This window comes from Trachemys scripta, chromosome 2 (genome assembly GCF_013100865.1).
Source record: "Trachemys scripta elegans isolate TJP31775 chromosome 2, CAS_Tse_1.0, whole genome shotgun sequence".
NCBI lineage: Eukaryota > Metazoa > Chordata > Testudines > Emydidae > Trachemys > Trachemys scripta.
Window position 1 is genome coordinate 249,177,206 of NC_048299.1, and position 13,228 is coordinate 249,190,433.

The 13,228-nt window shown below is 34.1% G+C and overlaps 1 protein-coding gene across 6 annotated transcripts in view; it reads left to right on the forward strand.

The window, feature by feature from the left end:
• The window catches only part of ZFPM2 (zinc finger protein, FOG family member 2), a 437,522-nt gene that overhangs the window by 6,618 nt on the left and 417,676 nt on the right, over positions 1-13,228 (forward strand). The window contains exon 1 of one of the 6 annotated variants that reach the window (XM_034763473.1): positions 5,780-5,801. The exons of the other annotated variants lie outside the window; for them this stretch is intronic. The gene's annotated coding sequence lies outside the window, so the exon portion shown is untranslated. Of the gene's footprint in view, positions 1-5,779; positions 5,802-13,228 lie in introns of those variants that run through there. 6 annotated transcript variants of the gene reach the window in all.

The following is a 13,228-nucleotide window of genomic DNA, read 5'->3' on the forward strand; positions in this document are numbered from 1 at the left end:
CAATCACAAGGGATAGGTAAGATTTAAATATTAATGCCCACAGGCTTGTCTGAGAGGGTGTCATACCATTACTGCCAGATTGTCTTTTTGAGATGACACAAAGGTAGAGAAGGAGAATTCTGTAGTCAGGATTATTTAAAGCTCAATAATTTGTGCATTTGACAAACTTATTTTAAATGAAAGTATGATAATTGTATTGCATTTACATGGCAATATTACTTCTTGCATGTAATCCCACAGTCGGGGATTCCTCCACGTATGCAGAGATCAGTATAGAGTTAGCTCAGGAATGTGTGGGATGGGGAAATATCTTATTATTTATTCCCTGGTAAGAGATTAAAACAAACAAAAAAATGGCTGAGAAGACTAGGAGGGTTGATTTCATTGCTGTATACTCCTGAAATAATGACAAGCAAACAAAAATCAGGGGCAATCTGAATACTACAGCCTAATCAGTTATAGTTACCCTTGGAGACTGATGAACTGATAAAAGTATTTCAGGAGGCTGTAATGACAAAATATTACTACTATTATTTTCTTATACACCATACAGTGTTAATAGATCACTTTCAAATGTCCATGTCTTTGTCTAAGGAATCAGATTTGAGAATTTTGAATATCTATTATATGCTGGGCAGTTTTAAAGACACGAAAATCCTAATATATGTAGTCTTGTCTGAAGTATAAACACACTTTCTATACTAATTATTCTTAAATGTGTATGTGTATTCAGGTGTACACTGTCTATAATGTCTTAATACATGTATTTTAAGCATAGATTCAAGGTGTCAGGGCTATAATTACCAAGTCATTCAACAGATAGTATTTTTCTAATTTTATTTTCCTGCAGGTGAGAAATAACAAAGTTTCCATGTCATATCAAAGAGTGAAGCTGCCAATCTATAATATACTCATTTGGGAACCCCAAATTATATTCAGGCTACTTTAATATACATGCAGTAGCAAAGAGGAGTTCTTGTGAAAAAAACACTAGCATAATGCTTACATGATAAAAGGAATCACTTCTTGGTATTGACAGCTCTCATTGATTATTTAGTTTTATCTAATGCTTTGAAAGGTTAATGCCATCATGTATTGGTAACAATTCCAGATGGTTGTCACAGTAGATGTTTCCTTGTAAGGGATTTAGTCTACTGTAAAGTAAACATACAATATGTAATCTTGAGTTATATGTACAGTGCTTTGAACTACTCTATTTGGTGTAGGGATATTTACAAAAAAGATGATTTTTTAAATAAGTTAACAATTTTAAAAATCAGCAAAAAATGCCCCATCTATCTTCCTGTTAGATGTGTTGAATGAACTCTGTTGTGGTTATGGATCCATCTTCTCCTTATTTTGAAGTTGGTCCAGACTTTCCATGTTGAGAGTAAGGACGGCAACCTGTGTAAACCTTTCTTACCATTGGCATCTTTTATTCTGAAGAGTCATATAGCATTTCTAAATATGCGGAAGTAGGGAGAGTGTATCTTTATTAGTAATCCTGTACACAGATTTGCATTTGAAAGTTGCTATGTCTTTCATGTTTATGCAATTAGTCAAGAACAAAAATATTTGTGGACATATTCTCTCTTTAATTACACCCAAGTAATCCCATCATTGCAAGTATGTAAATAAAGGTAGAGTGTGGCCCCAAACTTTCATATTATTGAATTACCAGTTGATAGTTTTATAGAACTTCCTCTTTTAAAATAAGGGAACATTAAATTAATAGATCTCCAATGTGAATACAACTAGTAATGGAATATCTAGACTAACACTGGATTAGTGGTGAGTTATTTGAACTTTTTCTTCATAAATTCTTCTCATACATTATTTGCTGCACTCACAGAGATGTATTAGAGTGATGTTACTTTGTACTACTAGACAACTAGACTTGCAGCTTTCAGCCTGTGATTAGCTGATATAATTATGTGTCAAAGGCTGATTTTAGTGTACTCAGTCTTTTTACCTAAAAAGAAAAGAAAACAAAACACAAAAAAACAATGCAATGTAATAAAATACTGCATCATTTTCAAAGTTTTTTATTTAGGTTTCCTCTAATACTGTCAGTTTCAGAAAAGGTTAGACATATTCTAATTATAAACCTTAAAGAATAGGTCTTGCAGACTCTTATGTATGTTCTTAACTTCATGAACATGAATAGTCCTATTGACTACAATGCACATTGTAGTACATAAGTGTTTACAGGATTGGGGCCTAAATAACACATACAGTGATATATGCTAAGAAGTTCAGAGTTTGGTGCTTACAAAATTCATTGAACACAATGAGGACCTTGCTTGAATAAAGTGCTTTCCATTGTACACACATGATTTTCATGGCACAGATTTGCTCTTTCTGTCATAAGTGTCATGTTTTACAGCCTTTATTTTTCATAGTTGAGGTATGCTTTTTATGTGACAAAATTATATGGTGAAATTTTATATTGCCTTGTAAGAGCATATTTGCATTTATTATAGAAATGTGAATTTTAATGAGAGTAGAATGAATTATAGAGTACAGCACTATATGCCTTATAGGCCAAAGTATAACTGAAGAAATCTTGACAAATATTTATTGTAAAGAATATCTTTTGAAATTCAATAAACTTGTAAATACTTTCGGTAAAATACATGGAGATGTTTATTTAGGCAGAGAGGAAATTTTCTAGGGAGTGATTTTAATCTCACTTATGCTGGTGTAACTCTACTGGCTTCAATGGAGTTACTCCTGATTTACACCTTTGTAAATGAGTTCAGAATGAGGACCCTACAACTTTATATTTGACTACTGTTCCACTGGAGGGGAGGGAAAAACAAAGTTTAAAGATTAATGTTTACATGAATAGCATCAAAAAAGTGTACTCGCTTTGCAGGTCTTTAGCCTCATGTGAAAATGTGAATATTCTTTCAGATTTATTGAGTCTTAGTATTTAATTTTTATGTCCAAACTCTAAATGCAGGCTTTATATTAAGCAGCTTTGCAAATTGCTACTCTGAAACATTTTGGGGGACATAAAGTAGGTCATATGTGTACAAAGGTACTTTCTATAGCATTTCACAAAGGTAGTGAGGCACCTAAAATTGATATACTATCTAACACAAGGTCCTGATCCTATACCCATTGAGGTCAGCTGCAAAATTCCCTATGGCATAGGACAAATCCAAAATATTTTAAAAAGCAATTTCCCCCCTTCTACTCCTCCTCTCCTCCATCAAAATATTCAGCTAACAAATGTAGAGAAATAAACTTCCAATTTTTCTTTGTGGTGGTGTTTTGTGAGCCCTTACTCATGTGAATAACCTGTATTCACATAGGAATGCTATGTGAATGGGATTGTTTATATGAATAAGGATAGATTATTCAAGAGAGTAAGGGTTACAGGATCAGGCTCTTGGTTTGGAAATAACTTTAATTTACAAACAAGACTTAATTTTTTATCAAGGTTTTATTTTTTTATTTAGAAAGCTCTCTTTGATAGTTATTCCAAAATAGGTATGAAATTTCAGTGAGCACTGACCAATTTGAGTATTGAGAGAAACCTCATATATTTGAGAGTTATTTTGAAAATATATTAGTTGGTTGCTAAAAATATAAGTCCACTCCTTAATAATGTGCATCTTGGACAAACAGGCGCATATTTTGTCATCAAGTTGCTTAAGCTTCTGAAGTCAGGGCTACAACTGGGTCAGATGATAAGATGAGCACAACAGAAAAACGAAGAGCGCCTCTGATAAAAACTGATTGATTGATGTCTGGCTTCCACCATCACAAGCAGTTGACAGTTAGTTTGGGATCAGATGATTTGGCTTTTGCGATAGAAGATGGGGCCTACTAGGCAAGTCTGAAGGACAAAAAGGTCGGTTTCTGTGTAGTGTCAGGCAAGGCTGGGCTTCCAAAGGGTGGGGCATTGGATTATGTTCTTTAGTTCTATGACTTAACTTTTCATGGTCCATTGAAAGATGAAATAATCTGGACAATGCCAGTACAGGAAAAAAGGATGGGGGAAGACAGGGAACAAAACTTACTAAAAAAGTGAATTTACAGTAAAAAAATATATAAATTTTTAATTGTAATATTTACTTACAACTCAAGTTATTTATATAGCTTATAAGCTTTCTGGTAGAGAATACTCCTTACTTTATATCTAGCACTGGGGCTGCAATAAAGGAAATTCTCTTATATAAGTACAGTAAAGTAATATAATGTAATATAGAAAAAACCTGGGTCTTAGCTTTTGATACACTTATCCATGTTCAATGGGCTATTATGTACTATATATCTTTGACAAGATAAAAAAGTTAATTACTATAGTACACTTTTTAAATTTTAATAAAAAAAGTAAAATTCTGTAAAATGTAATTTCTGTGAATTAACATGGGAATATTATCATTGATACTTTACTACAGCACTAAGAACTGTGAATGTCATAGGCTAAATATATAATTTCTACACATTACAATTAACAATCAAGGTGTAATAGGCACAACAGAAAAAATGGGAAAATGAAAATCTTAATAACTATCAAAATTTAAAGGTTTTCTCAGTGTAAACCAAGAAAATGTATACCACTCTCTCACAATTGGAATGGACACAGCTTGGATTTGAATTTAGATTTTGGACAGTTTGATACTCTCTTGAAATCCTTTATGATGTATTGCTTTTCTTTGAGTTTTAAGGGTCAGATCTCCAAAGGACAGTTGGGTCTCAGCTAAGGCTGCTGGCTTAATATCAGTAAGATGAATTCTGCAAGGTGCTGTACTGCTGATAGTATAACTGGAATGCAATATAAAAGAACCTGTAGTATAACGTGGAGTGCTACCATAATAAGTGATCATTGTAAGTGAACTGGTGGTCATTTGAACTGTGATTAGTTATACTTCAAGAAAGGTTGTTTTCTTACTGTTTAATCTGTAGGGACCCGATTCATTTTTTAAAAAAAAAGGCTTGTGCAGGAATTTCACAATGTTATCATGGATCTTTTGCACAGGAGTTGAAGTATATGTTGGGTGCATGATTCAAAAACTGAAGTTCAGGATGTACAGAAATGTGTGAGCAGAGGTTTTAGGCAAGACTATAGTAGTGTGTAAGAGCATCCTCCATTTTTGTCAAGAGCATGACAGATCACATTAGCATCTTGGTTTCTGTGGATTTTTGTACACTGTTCTGGTGTGCTCCTACAGCAGCATTACGAATGGTGGTCAGAAGCAAATTTTTACAGACCATACACACTTGCAGGTATGTTACAGATTCATAAATATGTTTATTTGAAAAAATATGTTGTACAATAAAGTAATTAGACTGTCATACAGTAAATCAGTTGCTGTTGTAAATATATCTTTTTTTTTAATTATTTCAAAAATAATTATATACTTAATAAATCTTATTGAGGGACTTTTTTTTTTCTTTCTTGAAAGCATGTTTTTCATATCTGACCAGGGAGAATGCCCTGCCTTACTTTGCCTGTTTTAGAGTTGTACACCTCTAGGGTGTGTAATTGAGAGCCATCTAATTATACACAGAGGAAAATCAGGGTTGACGAGTTTAAAAAAAAAATCTCATGCAGCCAAAATAATCAAGATCAGCATTCTTATAAATGGAAAGTAACAATCAGCTACTTAGACCAACTAGACTGTGTAATTTTATGATTAGTCTTACAGCTTAGGAAATCTCATTTAAGTGGGAGTGTGTGTTGGGGATGTTATAACTGGACTGATTAGCCTGACATTCACTTTGACGTTCTTTGACTGTTAGATTGGAAGTTTTCACTGTCAAGAAAGAAGAACATTGGAGTTCAGGTAAAGAATATTTGTGACAAAGCTTTTGGGAGATTTTTTCCCCCTAAGAGTGATTATCAATCATAAAATTCTCTTGGGAGGTACAATAACTCCTGCAGTGTAGAACAAAGGAGAAAAAAACACTGAATATTTGGGGTAATATTCTTTACTCATTTACACTAGTGTAAATTAAGATTAACTCTACTGAAGACAGTGGCATTATATCACTGTAAAACTGGTGTAATAAAGGAATCAGATCCTTGTGCCGTGATTCACCATTTTTGGGACGTTAAAGCCCATTTGTACACTTTCAAAAATTTCTTGCAAGAATGCATAGTAATTGTTGGAACAATTAGAGTATTTCAAATACATGGCTGAAATTCAGTTTTGGCTTAGTGCTCAGTTAAAAATAAAAACTATTTTATATTCGCACAAGTGATCCTAGACTTTTCCAAAGTATTTTCTGTCTTTTATGGTGCTGAATTATGTATGCATTGAATTGTGTTAGTATTTAGGGGTGTTAACTCAGTTTTTCAAGATAACTGCTGCTAACTAAGCACATATTTATTATTAAAATATTTATTTATTAAAACAGTAACATTGAAAAATGTTTTACAGTCAATTTGGTGGCCTCTGTCCAGTTCCCAATGGACAGATGTTCACATTGCAAAAATACTACTGTGCAGATGGCACTATTTGGCATCTTTCTTTAGTCTTCACTTTTATTATCATTCTCATACTGAAAGGCAAACAAATCAAGGTTCCTAAATAGACTTAAGAACTTCTCATAAACGTTCTTGAATTACCACCAGTTTCTGGTGCATCCTTATAATAGATAATGTTAGAGATAATTTTGGGGTTCAGAATAAACAGATTGATAAACTATCAATATAGTTATAGAGGATATAGATATAAATGGGGAAACTTTAGGTCTAGGTTTTTTAAAGTGATCCATAATTTTGGATGCTTTGGTTTCCGGATGCCCATAATTAGATCCTTAGGGCCTAATTTTAAGAGGCTTTAGCTCCCATTGAAGTCAATTGAAACTCTGGCTATAAATGTCATAATCAAGGCAACGCAGCTAATCTATGGCGCAGCTAGGAATAGAAATCAGATGTTTTGATGCCAATTCTTATGGCTTAGCCACAATGTGATCCTTCTCTCTTTCACAAAAACTCTCAAATATTTCTTGTAAAGGAATTATATCTCTTGGATTTTACTATCTGGTCAAAATAGCCCATCAGTAGTTAGTAAGTTTCTCTCTTTCACTACTAAAACACGTATCGATGTACTTCACTATAGCTCAGGCTCTTATTTTAAAGTAAGATCACAAGTAGAGGGATGTTGCCTTCTACAATGGTAGGTCTGTATTTTCAACATTTGCAATGTCTGTTTTATTAACCTTCTACTAAATGATGTGGAGTTTGGTCTTGGAAATAGTCTGTGTCTTAAATTTCAGTGTTGTGCTATTTTAGGTTCTGTCATACAAAGATAAGTTATCTCTTTTAGGTTTTTGTCCTAAATTCTGCAATTTTGAACTGGTGTGCCAGAAACAGTTCATCTTTCATACAAATCAGATATTTTACATACTGAGTGATTTTAAGATGCCTGTCATATTTTTATCCAGATTATTATATACAGTCAGATTTTCTTTTTGTTAAAACATTTGGCCCTGTGCCAAATATGTTGCTATTTTTTACACTATTGAGGATGCTATATCCTTGAAATAGATCCAATAATTTTTTCTCTATAACTGGCTTGAATTGTATATTAGAGTTGAAAGCAGGGGTGGGAGTAAAAATGTAAACCCACAGAGAAAACATACATGTAATAGAAAAATGAAGACCTTAACTTATAAATATCACTATACACCTTTTTACTCATAGAAATGATACATAGCATGACTACAACTGAAGCATTTTGATTTTCTTTGAATTAACTTTAAAAGGAATGAACACAGAGATGAAATAGAATTGGCATGAGGGGAAAGTTGTACAAAGAAATAAATGATGACATTTGCTCTGAACCTCTTGAAAAATGCAGTTTAGAGTTTAATGAAAATAAAATGTGTTTATAGGAGCTGAGTTCTCACACAGCAGAAGGCTTTCATGAGAGCTGGTCGAATTATTCACTGAATAAATTTCTCAAGAAATTTAATCTATTTTTTTGTCTGTGAATTAGACACAAATAGGTCCTGAGGTTTATGACTTTGCTTGTTATTTGTGCAAACAAATTTTAGCCCATGGATTGAGTATTTTGAGCTATTCACAATTTGTGAGCTATAAAGTATATTTGGTCACTTAAGTTACGAGGTAATTTTAGGTTTCAGGACTGGAAGATTTAAATACTATTAAACAGTATGAATGCCTGAACAAATCATTGGCCATTTGATCCCCTCATAGAGAGAGAAAGTAATAGAGAGGGAAGAGAGGAGAGAGAGAAAGAATAGGAGATCAATGGACATAGGAAATTCTAGGCTATCTTAATATTTTTCTGTTTCTCTCTTTAACAAGAAACGATACTATGTTTGGACCCCAAATCTAAAATTGCACAGGGAGAAAAAGATATTAATCATATTTATTGATGGCTTAGCAGATTTTACATTCAAGTTTTTTTTGACACTTGTACAGAAAGTCACTGCAGTTTTGTTCAAAGTGGGATTAGCAAAGGTTACAGACATCTACAGTGTCACTGTCTCTCATTTGATTAGTTATCTTATTTCCAGGGCTCTGGCCAGAATGTTTGAGGAGCTTCTGTTTTAAGTGTTCTCCAATCCATATAAAACAATACATTATATATTTACCAAATATGTGGATTGATTAATTGATCTCCAGTTTGTCACACTACTACCAACTATTCACTATAGTAATTTTAAGCATACTCAATGGTAAAGTATTGTACATGATAAAAAATCATACATTTGTAATGTAGTGCATTATATTGTTGGTAATTATTGTTTGGATACATACCTTTATCTGATCATGTGTTTCTTCATAGCTCCCTGTTGTATGGGGTGGTGGAACTCTGCACACTAAACGAAAGGACGTGCTTTAAAAATACCAGGAGTTATATGTGTATGTCCCCACACAGTGAGAGGAGAACATGTCCCAAAGTCTGTGAAAATTTTACAAGTTATATTACATACAGTAGTAGTGTGATCCTGTACTCTTTCAAGGCCACTTCTGTTTATTTATTTTTCTTTTTTCTTTTAAACATCAGTGGAAGGGTTATATATCCTCTACCTATGGAGCAATCACCATCCCAGTATGTACACATGGAGTTTGGTTTTTGTATTGTATTTCTTTGTTTTGGTTAGCTTTTGGTGTGAAATGTGTGTGGGCATGGGTGTGTGTTTGTGTATTTCCCTCTTAGTATTTGGTTAATAATAACAATGATACTTAGCTTTCATACAGCACATTTCCTGAAGTGGATCAAAAAGCCCCTTTACAAAGGAGCTTGCTATCTATCATGTTGCAGATGGGGAAACAGAGGCACAGAGAGGGTAAGTGACTTGCTCAAGGTCACCCAGGAGCCCAGTGGCAGAGCTGGGAATAGGAACCAGGTTTTTTGGATCCCATTCCCAACTACTGTAGAGGCAACCCATAGTACTGTATATTTACTGACCTTACCAGCTATTTTTGGTATATTATTGATATTTTCTTGCTGGTGAAAATGGTGCTTTATTAAGAAGTAGGAAAGCAAGATCTCTATCCTTTGGACCATATAATCGTAATAGAGGACAGCCAAAACCAGGAAAATATAAACCTTTAACTTTTGGACAAAACACTGTGCTGCAAGACCAGTTAGGACAGGTTATCAGGACTGCAGCATTAACGTTACCTGTACTATATACACAGGGGTGCAGAGTCAAAGTGTAACACCAAAAGGCAATATACTCCTGATCTTTGGATGCATTACTCTAGGTACACGAAATGAGTGCCATACTGACATTTTCCTTATTCAGCAAGGAATAAGTGGGATAAGTGCTGGGTATACCCTCTCTGAATTACCAACATCCTCATTTGTTTTGCTGCACAGGCAGTAGCAAGCAGTGAGTGAATAGGGGACTGGGTAAGGTGTAAACATTGGAATAGCCACTGCTTGTGCACCACATGTGGTGTGAAAATGGCCTGCTACAGTGGATACAGAAACCAAAGCTCTATGTTTCCCATCAAGGATTGGGACCCTATTTTATAAATTCTGTTTAGTTGTACAATGTAAGATGTACATTGGGTTTAATTTTTCTAAATAATTTATCACATCTTTTTCTTACAAAAATATTTTCAGTAGCAAAACTTGCACTTGTAAAGGCCAGGATTTCACTCTCAGTATTTTATTACCAGTGGTAATTCACCTGGATTTTGTAGGGCCAGCTGTTGGTGAAGGGAGTCTCCTTTGATAACGAATAACAAGTGATACTTGAGCTGTATTCATTTTGTCTTGAAAGGTGACTTGCAAAGGAAAAAATTGGGTTGTACCCTTTTTTAGCTTGTTAGTGATTTATGAAAAAAGTCTGAAAGGTGGTGGTAGTTTTGCTCTTGTATAGTTTATTTTTTCTTCCTGCTTGATTTTACTTTACAGCAGAAATTCAGGTCTGAACTACCCTAGAACTCTGTGGACAAATGGAGAATTGTGATGTCACAAGAGTTTGATAGCATAAGGAGAACAATTGAGAGGTGAAAGGGTTCTTTAGACTTCTGTATAGGACTGGTGTGAATTGGTATGGATTTATACTGATTTATACCTGCTGAGGTTTTTCTGAAGGATTTGTTTAATACCTATTTAACTTTGTTAATGATTCAACATCTCTACCCATTAAAGTAAGGGTTGAGATAGCTCTTAAACTGCATCTGAGACTCTCAAGAAATCTTTCCGCAAAACTAAGAGAGACCAGTTTGACATTCCTGATATTCTCAGGTAACAAACAAATAGGTAAAAAAATATCCAAGCCCTCTTTGTACAACATAAAGAAGCAAAAAAGACACAACCCAATTTTTAAAAAGTCCGTTGAGGTCACCTTTAGTACATTTAGAAGCCAGAGTGAATTCTCCAAATACACTTTAATAGGCTTAAATGGAGACTTTGAAAAGGTCAAAGCAGAATGCAAGAGGTTAAAATGCTGAACAATGACCTGAACAGAGAGTTGTTGTGTCTCTGGATCCCAGACATACTTTATTAGGACAACCCAGCTGGTTTGCTATTTCTATCTCCTCATTATCAACACGCTTATGGTATGGCCTCTTCCCCCTCACTTCCATTGCCAAGAATTTGGCAGGGACACCAAGTGAGGAGGTCAGAGACTGATTGAGGGGAAAAAATGAAGCTAAGACTGCAGCAGAGAGAGCCCAGTGGGTAAAAAACTAACAGAGGTCTGTTATTTTATTTTATGGAGACTACCAGTATAGTTTTTCTTTGGTAAGCAGTGATTACAACTCTGTGTAATTAGTTACTAAACAACTGACACATAGGGCATGATTCTCCTCTCACAAAGGTATAGAGTAAGAATAACAACACTGAAATCAATGGACTTATACTGGTTTTATGAGTGTAAATGAGAAGAGATTCAGGCCTGTAATTTTTCATCTCTTTTGGCATTTTTACTTATTTGAAGATGAAGACATTTTGAAATTATAGTTTCTTTTCATGGAAAAAATAAAGATTAATGGATGGGAGCAGCATACTAGTGAAGTGTTGTATGTGTTGGATTTGGCTGTGTATGGCTAAATGGAGAAAGGAAAAAAAACCAACCCAACATCGAGCAATGTTCAAAGGAAGGAAGTGGGAGGGAAAAAAGACCTTCTCACACTATTTCCATAGTTTCCATTTCAAAATACATGTATCAGCTCTTATGACACATAATCTACATCTACAGTATGTGGTTCTAGCATTGGTAATAGTGAAACCTATTGCATGCTAGCACTGATAAACAGGAAAATAATCCCACATTCACATGTCCAAAATACTATAAAAACACAAGCAGACAAACAAAAGCTTTCATTTTCTATAAAAGATCTGTTTCTTCAGGACAGTATTTAGTTTCTCTCTTCAGTAAGATATGGATTATCTCAAACTAGATAATACTATACTGAAAAAAAACTTTTTTTAAATTTTCTTTTACTGACAACCCCCTCACCCTTTCACATAATAACAATGTGTCCGAAGAGAAAAGCAAGCTAATTTCGGCAGGCTCGATCCTTTAGCTGTTATGCTTAACTTTTCATAGAAATACATTTCATAGAAATGCAGGGTTATGCATTCACAAAGAACTGCAGGATTGGGTCTCAAATTCTCAGAAGGCTTTAAGACAGATTCTTGAATAATAATGTTGCATTATATTCTATCCTACTTATATTAATACATAATTATTCATAATTTATTATACATCTGATGTTAGTGGTGTTATTCTGAATTTATACCATAGCCATTTTAATTAAAAGCAGAATTTGGACCTATATTACAATTAAAACTCTAAGGGCCAAATATTGTCCTGGGTCTCTGAATGAAACTCCCTTTGGCATCATCAAGATTTGTCATACAATTTAAGGACTATCTGTGACCCTAAATATAGGAGTAGTGTGTTAGGAGGATAATGCAACATTCCTAAGAGGCCTTGATCCTTCAAAGTCCTAGATTACATGGTAAGTACAGTAATATTGTCCTGGATGACACATTGCTATTAATTTGTACTAAGTGCTAACAGCATTGATTGTACAAGAACACCCTGGTACATGTAGGAAGGAAAAGCGAGGATTTTTAAAAAAGGAGAAGAAATATTTTGCTGAAAGAATACAGTAAAAGAGACAAAATTCCTCTCATTGGTACATGTGGGTACCTGTTTAATTGAACAACATGAACATAAAAGCAGAGTGAAGATAATAGACAAAAGAGAAAGAAAGGATTCACTCTGTGCTGGGATTAGAACCTGGAGCTTTCCGGATGTGAGGAATAATTTATATTTAAAGAATTTATTCCGACAGAGAAAGGGAGAACATTTTGGTTGAAGCTATGCCTGTAAAGCTAATATTTCTGTATTCATTCTTAATTTTAAAAGTACCATTTATGCTGTTATTTTTATACTATTCACAGTAAACTCATGACATTTCTGCCCTCTCACAACAGATACCTAACAATGAAACAGCTTCAATTAAGAAGCAGAACATCAGCCTCTGGCATCTCATTCTGTTGTTCCATCTTTTTTGCTAGGGAGAATTCATTTGTTTCTTAATTAAGAAAAACACCAATAGCATGAAAAATCTGCTTATGGTACCTGAATGGTAATTAGGTGAAAGGTAAAAAAGAAACACACACATACATTCCAGTAGCAGCTAAAATGAACTTGAGCTGATAAAAATGAACTAAACTACCCTTGCATAAATCGAGGCTGAGGGAAGTGTACAGTCATTATGGCTAAGACAATATGCAAACTATCTTCAAAGAAATCAAATTGC